The sequence below is a fragment of the Hemitrygon akajei genome, chromosome 2 (assembly GCF_048418815.1).
Source record: "Hemitrygon akajei chromosome 2, sHemAka1.3, whole genome shotgun sequence".
Taxonomy (NCBI): domain Eukaryota; kingdom Metazoa; phylum Chordata; class Chondrichthyes; order Myliobatiformes; family Dasyatidae; genus Hemitrygon; species Hemitrygon akajei.
This window is the reverse complement of record NC_133125.1, coordinates 86975010-86988563: the sequence shown is the minus strand read 5'-3', so window position 1 is coordinate 86988563 and position 13554 is coordinate 86975010.

Genomic DNA, 13554 nt, shown 5'->3' with positions numbered 1-13554 from the left:
TGAACTACAAACTCAGCCACAATTTTCTGGCCTATAGTAAAGAGTCCAGGTTATTTATCAAGTGTGCATTGCAACCATGCAGTGAAATGTATTGTTTGCATTAAAAATCAGTGCAGCTGAGGGTGTGCTGAGGCCACGTTCTGGTGCCAACGTAGCATCCCACATTGCTCAACAGAGCAACACAGAACATAACAAAACAGAACACAACAAGAACGATCTTTAGCATCAACCACAGGAGCTACCAATCTCCAAACACTGGGCTTCGAGCTCCATACTCACCAATGATGGACCTCAAACTCTAGACATCAAACTGCAATCTCACCAATTTGTGAACCTAGGGGATCATCAGACCTTCTTCCTCCTGCCTGCACAGAACTCAAACTCTGAAACCCATTAACAACTTGCTAACCCTGGGGAATCCACCAGCCTTCATCCATGCTGGCCTGTCAGCCTGACAACTGGACGGACATCCTGCAGGTTGCACTGAACATTAAAATCTCTTCACTTGGGCATGGTGCTGCGATAATATCATCCGTAATATAGGCTTTGCCAAACTGCAGGTCACCCTTATGTGCAGCAATGGTGCTGTGGATTGTGTAGTTTCCCTGCAGACTAGGGTTCAGTCCAGACCTTAGGTGATTCCTGTGTGACCTTTGCACATTCACCCTGTGACCATGTGGGTGTCCTTAGGATATTCTGAATTCTTCTCACATCTTAGAATCCCATTAAGCCGAAAAGCCACTGTAAGCTTCCGTTAATATTTAATGGGCCTCTCAAGTCGATGTCCTAAAATTGGTAACATGTTGCCAAGTTGCTACTGTTACGAAAACCCCGTAACCAGGTAACTTACCAGCAAAGATAGATGGATCAGCTGAGTCGGATGCTACTATTTTCAAACGTTTTATTCAACAAGGGCACAAACGTATGGTTAATACAAAACATTCAAATCATCAAAACTCAATCTAAAACACCGGTGTAACCATAATCAATCAGAAATAAGCTCTACAGTTGTCTAGGGGGGTAATACTGAGTCCAACGGAAGTCTTAAGAGTCACTCAGAAGTTTGCAGGCTTTTTCCTTTATAATTTAGAAAAGATGCACACTTGCCCGTCGTCTTGGCAGAGCAAATCCTTGGAATCAGGGGAGCAGACTTCCCCGTTGTTATTTTAAAAGCAGTCTTTCGTTGGTTTTAGCCACAGATTCAAAGTCGGAATCTAGCGTACGTGGCTTCCTTCAAAATGGCGTCCCGCTCCCACGGGAATCGATCTCGTGTCTGCTGGGTGCATCTGCTGGGTGCATCTGAGGGTCCTCTCCTCAGACCCGCCTTTATACTTCTTCACGGGATCGCAGGTATCAATCAAGTTGCAGGTAATGCGATCTTTCTCTCAACCAGCCCACTTTGCCCGAGGGCTTTTCACGTGGTTTCCATGAGACGATAATCGAAGTCACCGTTATTCTGCTTCTTGAGAGAACGTGGTCTTCCGCACGTCTCTCTTTTGGGTCAGCTGACCCCCCCTTAACTAGAGTTCTTGCGATTTTCACAAAGGAGGGGGCCAACGGCATAACACCTCCCCCCATAATGGGTTTTAACCAGCGGTTAAAAACAGGTTGACACCGGATTTTTTTTTTCTCTTTCTTTTGAATCTACATACTACACAAGCTTTTCTCTTCACAGAGTACTACTGTTATACATTCAAGTCAGTATCTAAACAGGTAACAAGTACAGTGCCCCTTTTCTTTAATACCTTACCCTACCGTGCCATACATCGTATACTTAATTCAGCACCTGGATAAACAATCCGCTAGCACATTATCACTCCCCTTTATGTGCTGGATCTTAATATCAAATTCTTGTAGCATCAGACTCCAGCTTAATAACCTTCTGTTTTTGTTTTTCATATTGTTCAAGAATACCAGCGGGTTGTGATCGGTATAGACCACTAGGGGTCTTTGCGCCGGACAAATGTACACTTCGAAATGTTGTATCGCTAACACAAGCGCTAACAATTCCTTTTCCACGGTAGAGTAATTCCTCTGGTGTCTATTGAACTTCCGAGAGAAATATGCTACCGGGTGCTCCACTCCATTCCCCGCTTGCTGCAATAGGACTGCTCCTGCCGCCTCATCGCTGGCGTCCGTGGCCAAGGAGAAGGGGGTTAACAGATCGGGCACTTTTAACACCGGGTCATGGCACAATACGGCTTTTAACTTTTCAAAGGCATTCTGACAAGAATGACCCCACTCAAATTTTTCCTCCTTCTGCAGTAATTTTGTAAGGGGGAGCGCAATGTCCGCAAAATTTTTACAGAATTTCCGATAGTATCCCACCATGCCCAGAAACCTCCTCAGGGCCCTTTTATTGGAGGGTACCGGGACCTCGGAAATAGCCCGGACCTTCGCCTGCACAGGGGCCAACTGCCCGTCTCCCACCACATACCCCAGATAGGTGATCGTGGCATGACCAAACTCACTCTTGGCGAGGTTTACAGTAAGGTGGGCTGCCGACATTCGGGTAAACAAACTTTCTACAGCCCCCAGATGCTCCTCCCAGGTGTCATTCCAAACTACCACATCGTCAAGATAAGCCTTGGTGTGGGTTAACCCCTTTATCACAGCGTCTATCATCCGCTGAAATGTCCCTGGGGCATTTTTCATCCCAAACGGCATAACGTTGTACTCGTACAACCCAGACGGGGTGACAAAGGCTGAAATCTCTCGAGCCCTGTCCGTTAAAGGAACGCACCAGTACCCCTTTAGCAAGTCAATTTTTGTGATGTACCTTGCCTTCCCCAGTTGATCAATGCAATCATCCACCCGGGGAAGAGGGTAAGCATCGGTCTGGGTAACCGCGTTGACCTTCCGATAATCGGTACAGAATCTTATGGTCCCGTCCGGCTTTGGGACAACCACGCAAGGAGAAGCCCACGCAGATGAGGATTCGCGGATTATCCCAGCAGCTAGCATATGTTCAATCTCCTTCTCTACCAGCTGGCTTTTCTCAGGATTCATCCGATAAGGGGCTTGTTTAATAGGTTGGGTTGAGGTAGCTATCACATCATGTTGCGTCCCATTACACCTTCGGGGAACATCTGGGCATAAGTCTGCATGCCGGTTAACGAGCTGTATTACCTGCTCCCGCTGTTCAGGCTTTAAGTGGCCAACTTTACCCGCAAGATTCGCCAATACGACAGAGTTCTCTAATCTGGTAGGGACTATACCTATCTTGTCGAACCGTTCTGGTTCCTCCTTACCGTCCCCCCCAACTTCATCGGCTTTCATGGCCGCGCCAACAACCGGGGGGGGGTGGGTTCGTGATACCCTTTTATCATGTTCACGTGAACTAACTGGGTCGGCTTTCGTCGGTCGGGGGTTTCGATCACGTAATTCAGCGAGTCTATTTTCTTACGCACTGTATATGGTCCTTGAAACCTCGCCCCCAGGGGGTGAGTAGCTACCGGGAATAGGACCAGGACCCGGTCGCCCACGTGAAACTTTCGTTCTCTCGCTCTCTTGTTATACCACTGACCCATTTTTTCCTGAGAGGCTTTAATGTTTTCGTTTGCCAAGGCGCATACTTGACGCAGTCTTTCCCGGAATTTCAGCACATAGTCGACCACACTGACTTGGGCGGTCGGGTTAGACCATTTTTCTTTCAGTAGGGTTAGGGGTCCCCTGGGCCTGTGACCGAAAACCAGCTCGAACGGACTGAACCCCAGGGAGCACTGGACTGTATCCCTTACGGCAAATAACAAAAGGGGTAAAGCCTCATCCCAGTCTCGAACGTTCTCCTGGCAATAAGCTTTAAGCATGGTCTTTAGGGTAGCGTGGAACCTTTCCAACGCTCCCTGTGACTCCGGGTGGTACGCAGAGGCCATAATCTGCCTCACCCCGAGCTGGGTCATCATCTGCCGAAATGCGTTCGACGTGAATGTACTTCCCTGGTCTGATTGTATCTCCTTGGGTAGCCCCACGGTGGTAAAGAATTTGATAAGGGCCTTCACCACCGCAGAGGTCCTAATACTACCCAGAGGCACGGCCTCGGGAAATCGTGTAGCGGCACACATCAGGGTCATGATATACTGCCGTCCACTCGCAGTTTTAGGTAAGGGTCCCACAAAATCCACAATGACTCGGGAGAAAGGCTCCTCACATGCGGGAATAGGTCGGAGGGGGGCCTTAGGGATAACTTGATTCGGCTTACCCACCACCTGGCAGGTATGACATCTTTTACAATACTCAGTAACATCTTTCCTCAGATTGGGCCAATAGAATTCCCTCTGAACCCGCTCCACGGTCTTCTTTATTCCTAAATGCCCGCCTAAAGGTCCCTTATGGGCTAAGTCAAGAATGTCGTCCCGATATACTTTCGGGACTACTATCTGATGTAGCACCGCCCAGTCCTCATCGGCCTGCACCGCAGGGGGTCTCCACTTCCTCATCAACACCCCCTCCTGGAGATAATAACCCTCTGGCTCTGCCTCCAGTTCAGTCTCGGAGAGAACCGACTCTCTCAAGGCTACCAGCTCCTCGTCACCATTCTGTTCCCGTACAAACTCTCTTCTGGCTAAGGACCGGTCTACCTCCTCCCGATTTCCCACTCGTTCCTCCCTACTCTCCGTTTTCCTTTCCTCGGACTCTCGTTGGTACAGAGTCGGTAAAAAAGTTTCGGCCAAATCAAAACTGGCCAGATTCCACCCTCTTTTAAAATTTCGGAACCTTTGTCTATACGCCTCAGGTACTAACTCGTAACCTCGGAGAATGGCCTCCTTTACTTGATCATAATTCCCGTCCCTTTCTGTGGGCAGCGCGGCATATACCCGCTGTGCTTTTCCTCGTAACACACTTTGTAACAACGCCACCCATTGCTCTCTGGGCCACTGCTGATTCCCTGCCACCTTTTCAAAGAGCAAGAAATAACTATCAACATCCGTCTCCTCGAACGGGGGGACCAACCTCAACGCCCGACTAATATCAAACCCCTCCTCTCTCTCTCCCCCTTGAGTTCTTCGCTCTTGCTTTTGCCTGTCCAGCTCCAATTCATGGTTCCTTTGTTTCTCTTTCTCTTCTGCTTCTAGCTGCTTTAGTTTGAACACCTGCTCTCTTTCCCTCTCGGCTCTCTCGGCTTCTCTTTCGGCTCTCTCGGCTTCTCTTGCCCTCTCGGCTCTCTCGGCTTCTCTTGCCCTCTCGGCTCTCTCGGCTTCTCTCGCCCTCTCGGCTCTCTCGGCTTCTCTCTCGGCTTCTTTTGCCCTCTCTGCTCTCTCGGCTCTCTCGGCTTCTTTTTCTGCAGCCTTCTGAGCTGCTTCTACTTCTAGCTGCTTTATTTTAAACTCATGTTCCAGCCTTGCTTTCTCCAACTCTGCCTGATTTGTCCCACTCACTAATCTCCTTTCGGGAATATTTTCCAAATCCTCAGCTGTAAACACCTTCTTCCCAACATAATGCTGTTGTATGACCCTTCGCACTTCCTGCTTTTTCATTGCTGGCTTCACCGCTGTGAGGTCTAATGCCTGTGCCAAACTTACTAAGTCTGATTTTGTAGCTTTCCATAGCGCCCCTACCGTCGGATTTCTCCTAAATTCCTGCACATCCATCTTTGCTGGTTTCTCGTCTGGCTACCTGCGTAACCAGATTTAAGTTTGGACTTACAGCCCGATTCACTGACCCTCCCGTTTGGTTTCAGATCCCGGACGAGCCCCCACTTGTTACGAAAACCCCGTAACCAGGTAACTTACCAGCAAAGATAGATGGATCAGCTGAGTCGGATGCTACTATTTTCAAACGTTTTATTCAACAAGGGCACAAACGTATGGTTAATACAAAACATTCAAATCGTCAAAACTCAATCTAAAACACCGGTGTAACCATAATCAATCAGAAATAAGCTCTACAGTTGTCTAGGGGGGTAATAATGAGTCCAACGGAAGTCTTAAGAGTCACTCAGAAGTTTGCAGGCTTTTTCCTTTATAATTTAGAAAAGATGCACACTTGCCCGTCGTCTTGGCAGAGCAAATCCTTGGAATCAGGGGAGCAGACTTCCCCGTTGTTATTTTAAAAGCAGTCTTTCGTTGGTTTTAGCCACAGATTCAAAGTCGGAATCTAGCGTACGTGGCTTCCTTCAAAATGGCGTCCCGCTCCCACGGGAATCGATCTCGTGTCTGCTGGGTGCATCTGAGGGTCCTCCCCTCAGACCCGCCTTTATACTTCTTCACGGGATCGCAGGTATCAATCAAGTTGCAGGTAATGCGATCTTTCTCTCAACCAGCCCACTTTGCCCGAGGGCTTTTCACGTGGTTTCCATGAGACGATAATCGAAGTCACCGTTATTCTGCTTCTTGAGAGAACGTGGTCTTCCGCACGTCTCTCTTTTGGGTCAGCTGACCCCCCCTTAACTAGAGTTCTTGCGATTTTCACAAAGGAGGGGGCCAACGGCATAACACTACTGAGTTTTGGATGAAAAATCGCGGGTGGAATTTGGTCCTTTTCCTGTACGACTACTCTTCAGTGGAGCAGGATGCCTTCAGCACATCAGAATCAGGTTTATTATTACTGACTTACAGTATGTCATGAAATTTGTTGTTTTGTGACAATAATAAAATGTAAGATATAAAAATATTACTAAATGATAATAATGAATAAATAAATAAATATTGTGAAAGACGAATAGCATGGCAGTGTTTAGAAATTCAGAAATCTGAGGGTAGAGGAAGAGAAGGTGTTCCTAAAATGTGGAGTTTGAGTCTTTAGACTTCTGTACCTCCTGTATAATGACAGTAACATGTCATGTCCTGGGTGCTGATGGTCTTTAATGATGGATGCTGCTTTCTTGAGGCTCCACTTTTGGAAGATGTCCTCGATGATGGAGAGGGTTGTGTCTGTGACGGAACTGGCAGAGTCTACAACCCTCTGCAGTCTCATTCCATCCTGCACTTTTGAGCCTCCATAACAGGTGGTGATGCAACAGTCAGAATGTTCTCCACTGTGTATCTATAGAAACTTGCTACTTGTTGCTGAGTGGCTCGGCGAGCTGGCCTGTTAGTTTGCAGATGTTTCGTTACCCAGCTAGACAACATCATCAGTGCAACTGTGAATGAAACGTTGGTGATCTACTTTGTTCATCTTTTACGTGATTAATCCGTGTGTGTGTGTGTGTGTGTGTGTGTGTGTGTGTGTGTGTGTGTGTGTGTGTGTGTGTGTGTGTGTGTGTGTGTGTGTGTGTGTGTGTGTGTGTGTGTGTGTACATGTACCATTTCTATTGGTTACCGATTATGTAATCCGCAATTGGTTCGCTAAAATTTGATTAGGTGGTAATTGTTGTCCGGGCTGTGTTTGTCATCAATTCGAATGGACCAATGTCACTATCCTAGGCCAAGCCCGCCAACGACTAGCCTGAGAATTCTTAGAGGCTTTGTTCTCCACCCAGAACTCTATCATCAAGCGCGACAAAATGAACCTATTTTACATCCCTCCTCACTGTCAAGTCGTCAGTACTGAACCAAGCACTGATGATGTTACCTAGCTGGGTAACAAAACATCTGCAAGCGAACGAGTCAGATCGGCAAGCCACTCAACAACATCCTCAACCTGAGCTGCAAATCTTTTCCAACACCTTAAATTTGCTACTCTTTGGCAACATGCCAAATCTCCTCATTTATCACATCCATGATATCCAAGCACAGATTCATAAATTTGAAAGATTTTAAATCAGAATTATAATCATCAGAATAAAAGTGGTATAGCAATGCTCTTCAAAGCTACTTCAACCAGATGCATTTGAAAATTGTCAGTGTAGGAAACTCACTGGATTTATGCTAGGGGACAAGAACACGATAATAACCTAGAGCCTTTTGCTAAAATAATGCTCAGTTCATACTCCATAATTAATGCACATATTGTCCAGCATGTCAAGTCAAGGAAGAGAATACATGTGATCTGCTAGTTAATTTATGTGGCTTCATCATAAACCTTGGGAGTTCAGCCTCATCCTTCTTGAAAGTTTTAAGGACTTGTTGAATTTGCAAATTAGAGCAAATGTGTAGCTGAAAGCTGTTGTCAATTGTTAATGGTGCCACCACTTTTAATGAAATAACAGGAAATGCAATGCCAATCAACATAGAAATGGAAGGATATAAGGTAATTGGACTCAGAGATCTATAGAATCACTTTATTAATTTCTGAATTTTAATTTGAATTGTTTAATTTTTTAACTATTCCTTTCTACCTTTATTATTTTCTTTTAAAGACTTTATTACCCTTTCTGTAACACAAGAAATTCGGCGGGAGGTAGAAATCCACGTTAACAGACAGAAAATGCTGGAGGAACTCAGCAGGGTTGGGTAGCATCCATAGAAATGAACAGTGAATATTCTGGACCAAGACACTGAATTCAACTTATTTCCCTCTCCTGACTTTGTTTCTTTCCTAATCTTTAAATTGTCCCTGATTTTGGAGGCAGAATATCAGCCCGAGTATTCTCCATGGTCCCAAATGTCTTCAAAAAATCTGGAGAATGTAATTTAGATATTTAAAAATAAATAATCTGTTGGAGCACTCAACAGTTTAGGCAGCATCTGTGGGGAAAATTGCACCAATGTGACCAATTAAAATTTTAACCTGTGTGTCATTGTAGGAAACTGATGTACCTGGAGGAAATCCACAGAGTCATTTAGAGAATGGTACAAAACTGAGGAGTGTGGTAGGACAAGGGGTCTGGGAATACTGATACACAATTCTATGGAAGTGTCATCAAAGGTAGATGGGTTTGTAAGGAGAACTTTTGGCACATTGGCCTTCATGAAGCAATGTACTGAGTACATGAGTTGGGATGTTATGTTGCATTGGTGAGGCCAAATTTGCAGTATTTTAGCAGTTCTGGTCACCTATCTACAGGAAAAATGTCAATAAGATTGAAAGACCACAGAGAAAATTTACCAAGATGAATCCAGGACTTGAAGACATGAGTAGTAGGGAAAGGTTAAATAGGTTAGGATTTCATTCCCTGGAGTGTATGTGAATGAGGGGTGATTTGATAGAGATTCAAGATTGTTTAAACAAATTTCCAGTACAAAAGTGTAAAGGAGCATGCAATAATTGCTACTCCAGATCCGATGCAGCACCAAAAAAAATCACAATTTTATATATATAAAAGATAGATGGATTGTGTGTCCATAACATGATGGTAGACAGGACTGCCTGTACATAAGGTGACTGGCAGAAAATGATAAAGTAATGGTTGTGTGGTGTTTAGAGCAGCGGGTTAGTGGGTGGAGGCATTAACAGCCTTACTGCTAAGGAAAAATAAGTGTTCTTGAGTCTGGTGGTCCAGGTGTAAATGCTGCCATAAGACATAGGAGCAGAATTAGGCCATTCAGCCCATCTAGTCTGCTCCACCATTCCATCACGGCTGATCCTGGATCACACTCAACCCCATACGCCTGCCTTCTCACCATAACCTTTGGTGCTCTGACAAATCAGGAAACTATCAGTTTTCGCTTTAAATATACTCACGGTCTTGGTCTTCACTGTAGTCTGTGGCAGAGCATTCCACAAATTCGCTACTCTTTGACAAAAAAAAAATCCTCCTTACCTCTGTTCTAAAGCGTTTCCCCTCAATTTTAAGGCTGTGCCCTCTAGTTCTGGATACCCCCACCACAGGAAACATTCTCTCCAAACCCACCCTAACTAGTCCTTTCAACATTTGGTAGGTTTCAATGAGATCACCTCACATTCTTTTAAATTTCAATGAGTACAGGCTCAAATTTGCCAAATGCTCCTCATATATTAACCCCTTCATTCCTGGAATCATCCTCGTATATCTCCTCTGGGCTCTCTCCTTTTTGAGCTATGGGGCCCAAAACTGTTGACAATACTCCAAATGCAGCCTGACTAGGGTCTGATAAAGCCAAAGCATTATCTCCTTGTTTTTGTATTCTATTCCTCTTGAAATAAATGCCAACATTGCATTTGCCTTCTTTATCACAGACTCAACCTATGAATTAACCTTCTGAGAGCATAGCAAGAGGACTCCTAAGTCCCTTTGCACCTCTGATTTTTGAATTTTCTCCCCATTTAGATAATTGTCCACACTATTGCTACACAGAAACATAGAAAACATACAACACAATACAGGCCCTTTGGCCCACAAAGCTATGCTGAACATTTCCTTACACTAGAACTACCTAAGCTTACCCATAGCCCTCTATTTTTCTAAGCTCCATGAAGCTATCCAGATGTCTCTTAAAAGACCCTATCTTTTCCTCCTCCGGCACCGCTGCCGGCTGCCCATTCCACACACTCACCACTCTCTGTATAAAATCTTACCCCTGACATCTCCTCTGTACCTACCTGCTCTGTTCCTTTTACCAAAATGCATTATCACACATCTCCCAACACTATATTCCATCTGCCACTTTTTTACCCATTCTTACAATTTATTTAAATCCTGTTGTAATCGCATTGTTTCCTCAGCACTACCTACCGCTTCAAGCTTTGCCAAAACACCATCAATTCCATTATCCAAATCATTGTCAAACAATGTGAAAAGTAGAGATCCAACTACTGACCCCTGAGTCGCTGGCATTTAATCAGAAAAGGCCCCCTTTATTCCCACTCACTACCTCCTGCCTGTCAGCTGTTCCACTAGCCATGCTGGTATCTTTCCTACGTAGCCTCCTCCCTGATGAGAGTGGGACAAAGAATCCATAGGCACTGTGGGTACCGCTCGGGCACTTTTCTGTATATAGACTATGCACGTCCTTGATGGCTGGCAGACTAGTGCCAGAAATATACTGGGCAGTTTGGATTATCTGTTGTAGAGATTTCCTGTCCACCACAGTGCAGTTTCCAGACCAAACAGTGATGCAGCATGTTATCATGCTGTCTGGTATACAAAATTATGAGTGCTCTGGGCAGGCTTTGTCCATCGAAGTCAGGTGAGGCGAAAGCAGGGTGAGACATATCGGAGGACTGTGAGAGTGTGGAACCAGCTGAAGTGGTGGATGCAGGACCATTTGCAGCATTCAAGAGAAGGATAAGAGAGACCTGGAGGTCTGGGCATGTGCTGCTAGGATTAGACTAGGCAGAAAACCTAGTCAGCCTGTAGATGGGCTAAATGGACTGTAGTATTCTGCATCCCTTTGACACAGTGATTTCAATGGGGATGGTTGGGTAAGTATTCAGGGACAAACACAAAGATAAATTTGCTCTTATATTTTATGTTATTCATTTTACTTCATGAAATTTTAATTAACCTTCATTTTTAACTGAACATAAAAACATATTTAAAAATTTTATAGTGATTACTTTAGTTTCAACAGATGTTCTTAATAAGACCATAAGATACAGAAGCAGAATTAGTCCATTTGGCCCATCGAGTCTGCTCCGCCACATCATCATGGCTAGTCCAATTTTCCACTCAGCCCCAATCTCCTGCCGTCTTCCCATATTTCTTCCTGCCCTGACCAATAAAGAATCAATCAACCTCTACCTTAAATGTACATAAAGATTTGGCCTCCTCAGCTGTGTGTGGCAAAGAATTCCACAGATTAACCACTCTCTGGCTTAAGGAATTCCTCCTCATCTCTGTTCTAAATGGACACCCCTCTATTCTGAGGCTGTGTCCTCTGGTCTTAGACATTCCCACCATAGGAAACATCCTCTCCACATCCACTCTATCCAGACCTTTCACAATTTGATAGGTTTCAATTTAGTCACTCCTCATTCTCCTGAATTCAACTGGTCCAGAGCCATCAGGCGTTCTTCATATGACAAGCCATTCAATCCTGGAATCATTTTCATGAACCTCTTCTGAACCCTCTCCAGTTTCAGCACATCATTTCTAAGGTAAGGGGCCCAAAGCCACTTACAATGTTCCAAGTGAGGCCTCACCAGAGCTTTATAAAGTCTCAACATTACATCCTTGCTTTTTTATTCTAGTCCTCTTGAAATGAATGCAAACATCACATTTGCCTTCCACACCACAGACTCAACCTGCAAATTAACCTTTAGGGAATCCTGCACAAGGATTCCCAGGTCCCTTTGTGCTTCAGGTTTTTGAATTTCCTCTCCATTTAGAAAATAGTCAATCCTTTCATTTCTACTACCAAAGTGTATTACCATACACTTCCTGATACTATATTCCATCTGCCCTTTCTCCTAATCTGTCAAAGTCCTTCTGTAGCCTCTCTACTTCCTCAAAATTACCTGCCCTTCCACCTATCTTCATATGGTCTGCAAACTTTGCAACAAAACCATCAATTCCATCATCCAAATCATTAACATATAATGTAAAAAGAACCGTGCCAACATAGACCCCCATGGAACACCACTAGTCACCTGCAGTCAACTAGAAAGGCTTCTTTTATTCCTATTTTTTGCCCCCTGCTAATCAGCCACTGTTTTATCCATACCAGAATCTTTGCTGTAATCCCATGGGCTCATCGCTCGCTAAGCAGCCTCATGTGTGGTATCTTGTCAAAGGCCTTCTGAAAATCCAAGTACACAACATCATCTGATTCTCCATTCTCTATCCTGCTTGTTATTTCTTCAAAGAATTCCAACAGATTTGGCAGGCAAGATCTTCCCTTGAGGAAACTGTGGTGAACTACATATACCTGTCTGGACACGCCCCCTGATGACTGCTCCTGTGGTTCCTCCCACAGACCCCTGTATAAAGGTGATGGAGGCCTGAGCCCGGCCTCTCAGTCTCCAGGATGTAGTATGGTGGTCACTCACTGCTTGTTCCTTCTTCCAGTCAATAAAAGCCGATACCTCACTTTTACGTCTCAGAGTGAGTTATTGATGGTGCATCAATTTTATTGACTGGAAGTTTTAAAACATTGAAAGCGTTTTACGTCCGGAAAGATTGGATTTGGACCCCCAAGACCCTGAAGCAGCTCTTGCCTTTGAACTCTGGCTTGCATGCTTCCAATCATACTTGGAGGAGGTTAGTGCAACTGAACCCGCTGTTATGCACTGAATTCTCCTCTCGAGGGTCACCCCGAAAGTTTATTCACTTATCAGGGACCTGTCGACCTACGAAGGGGCACTGGACGCCCTCAAAAGACAGTACCTGCGGCCGGTGAACGCCGTCTACGCAAGACATCGTTTAGCTACCCGACGACAGTGGCCTGGAGAATCGAGCGCCCAATTTCTCCGAGCCCTACAGACACTCGTCCGAACTTGTGATTGTAAAACACTCACGGCGGAACAGCATGCGGAGCTGCTAGTACGAGATGCCTTTGTGACAGGAATGAGGTCAGTGTACGTGCGCCAGCGGCTGCTGGAAAATGCCGATCTTACCTTACGCTTGGCGATCGAGACAGCCGACACGCTGGAGGCTGCTCTGCACAACGCTGACGCTGTCCAGTCGCGTGATCCCCCGCCGGTTCCGTGGACACCTCAGACCCCACTGCTGCCGGTTCCCGCGAGCGAATTCGCCAATGCCGCTGCCAGTCGCGATTCCATGAACTTCCCGAACCCGACCACGGCTGCGGCCAGGCGAAAGCCTGAGCTGTGTTATTTCTGCGGGCTCGAAAATCACCCCCGAAAACGTTGCCC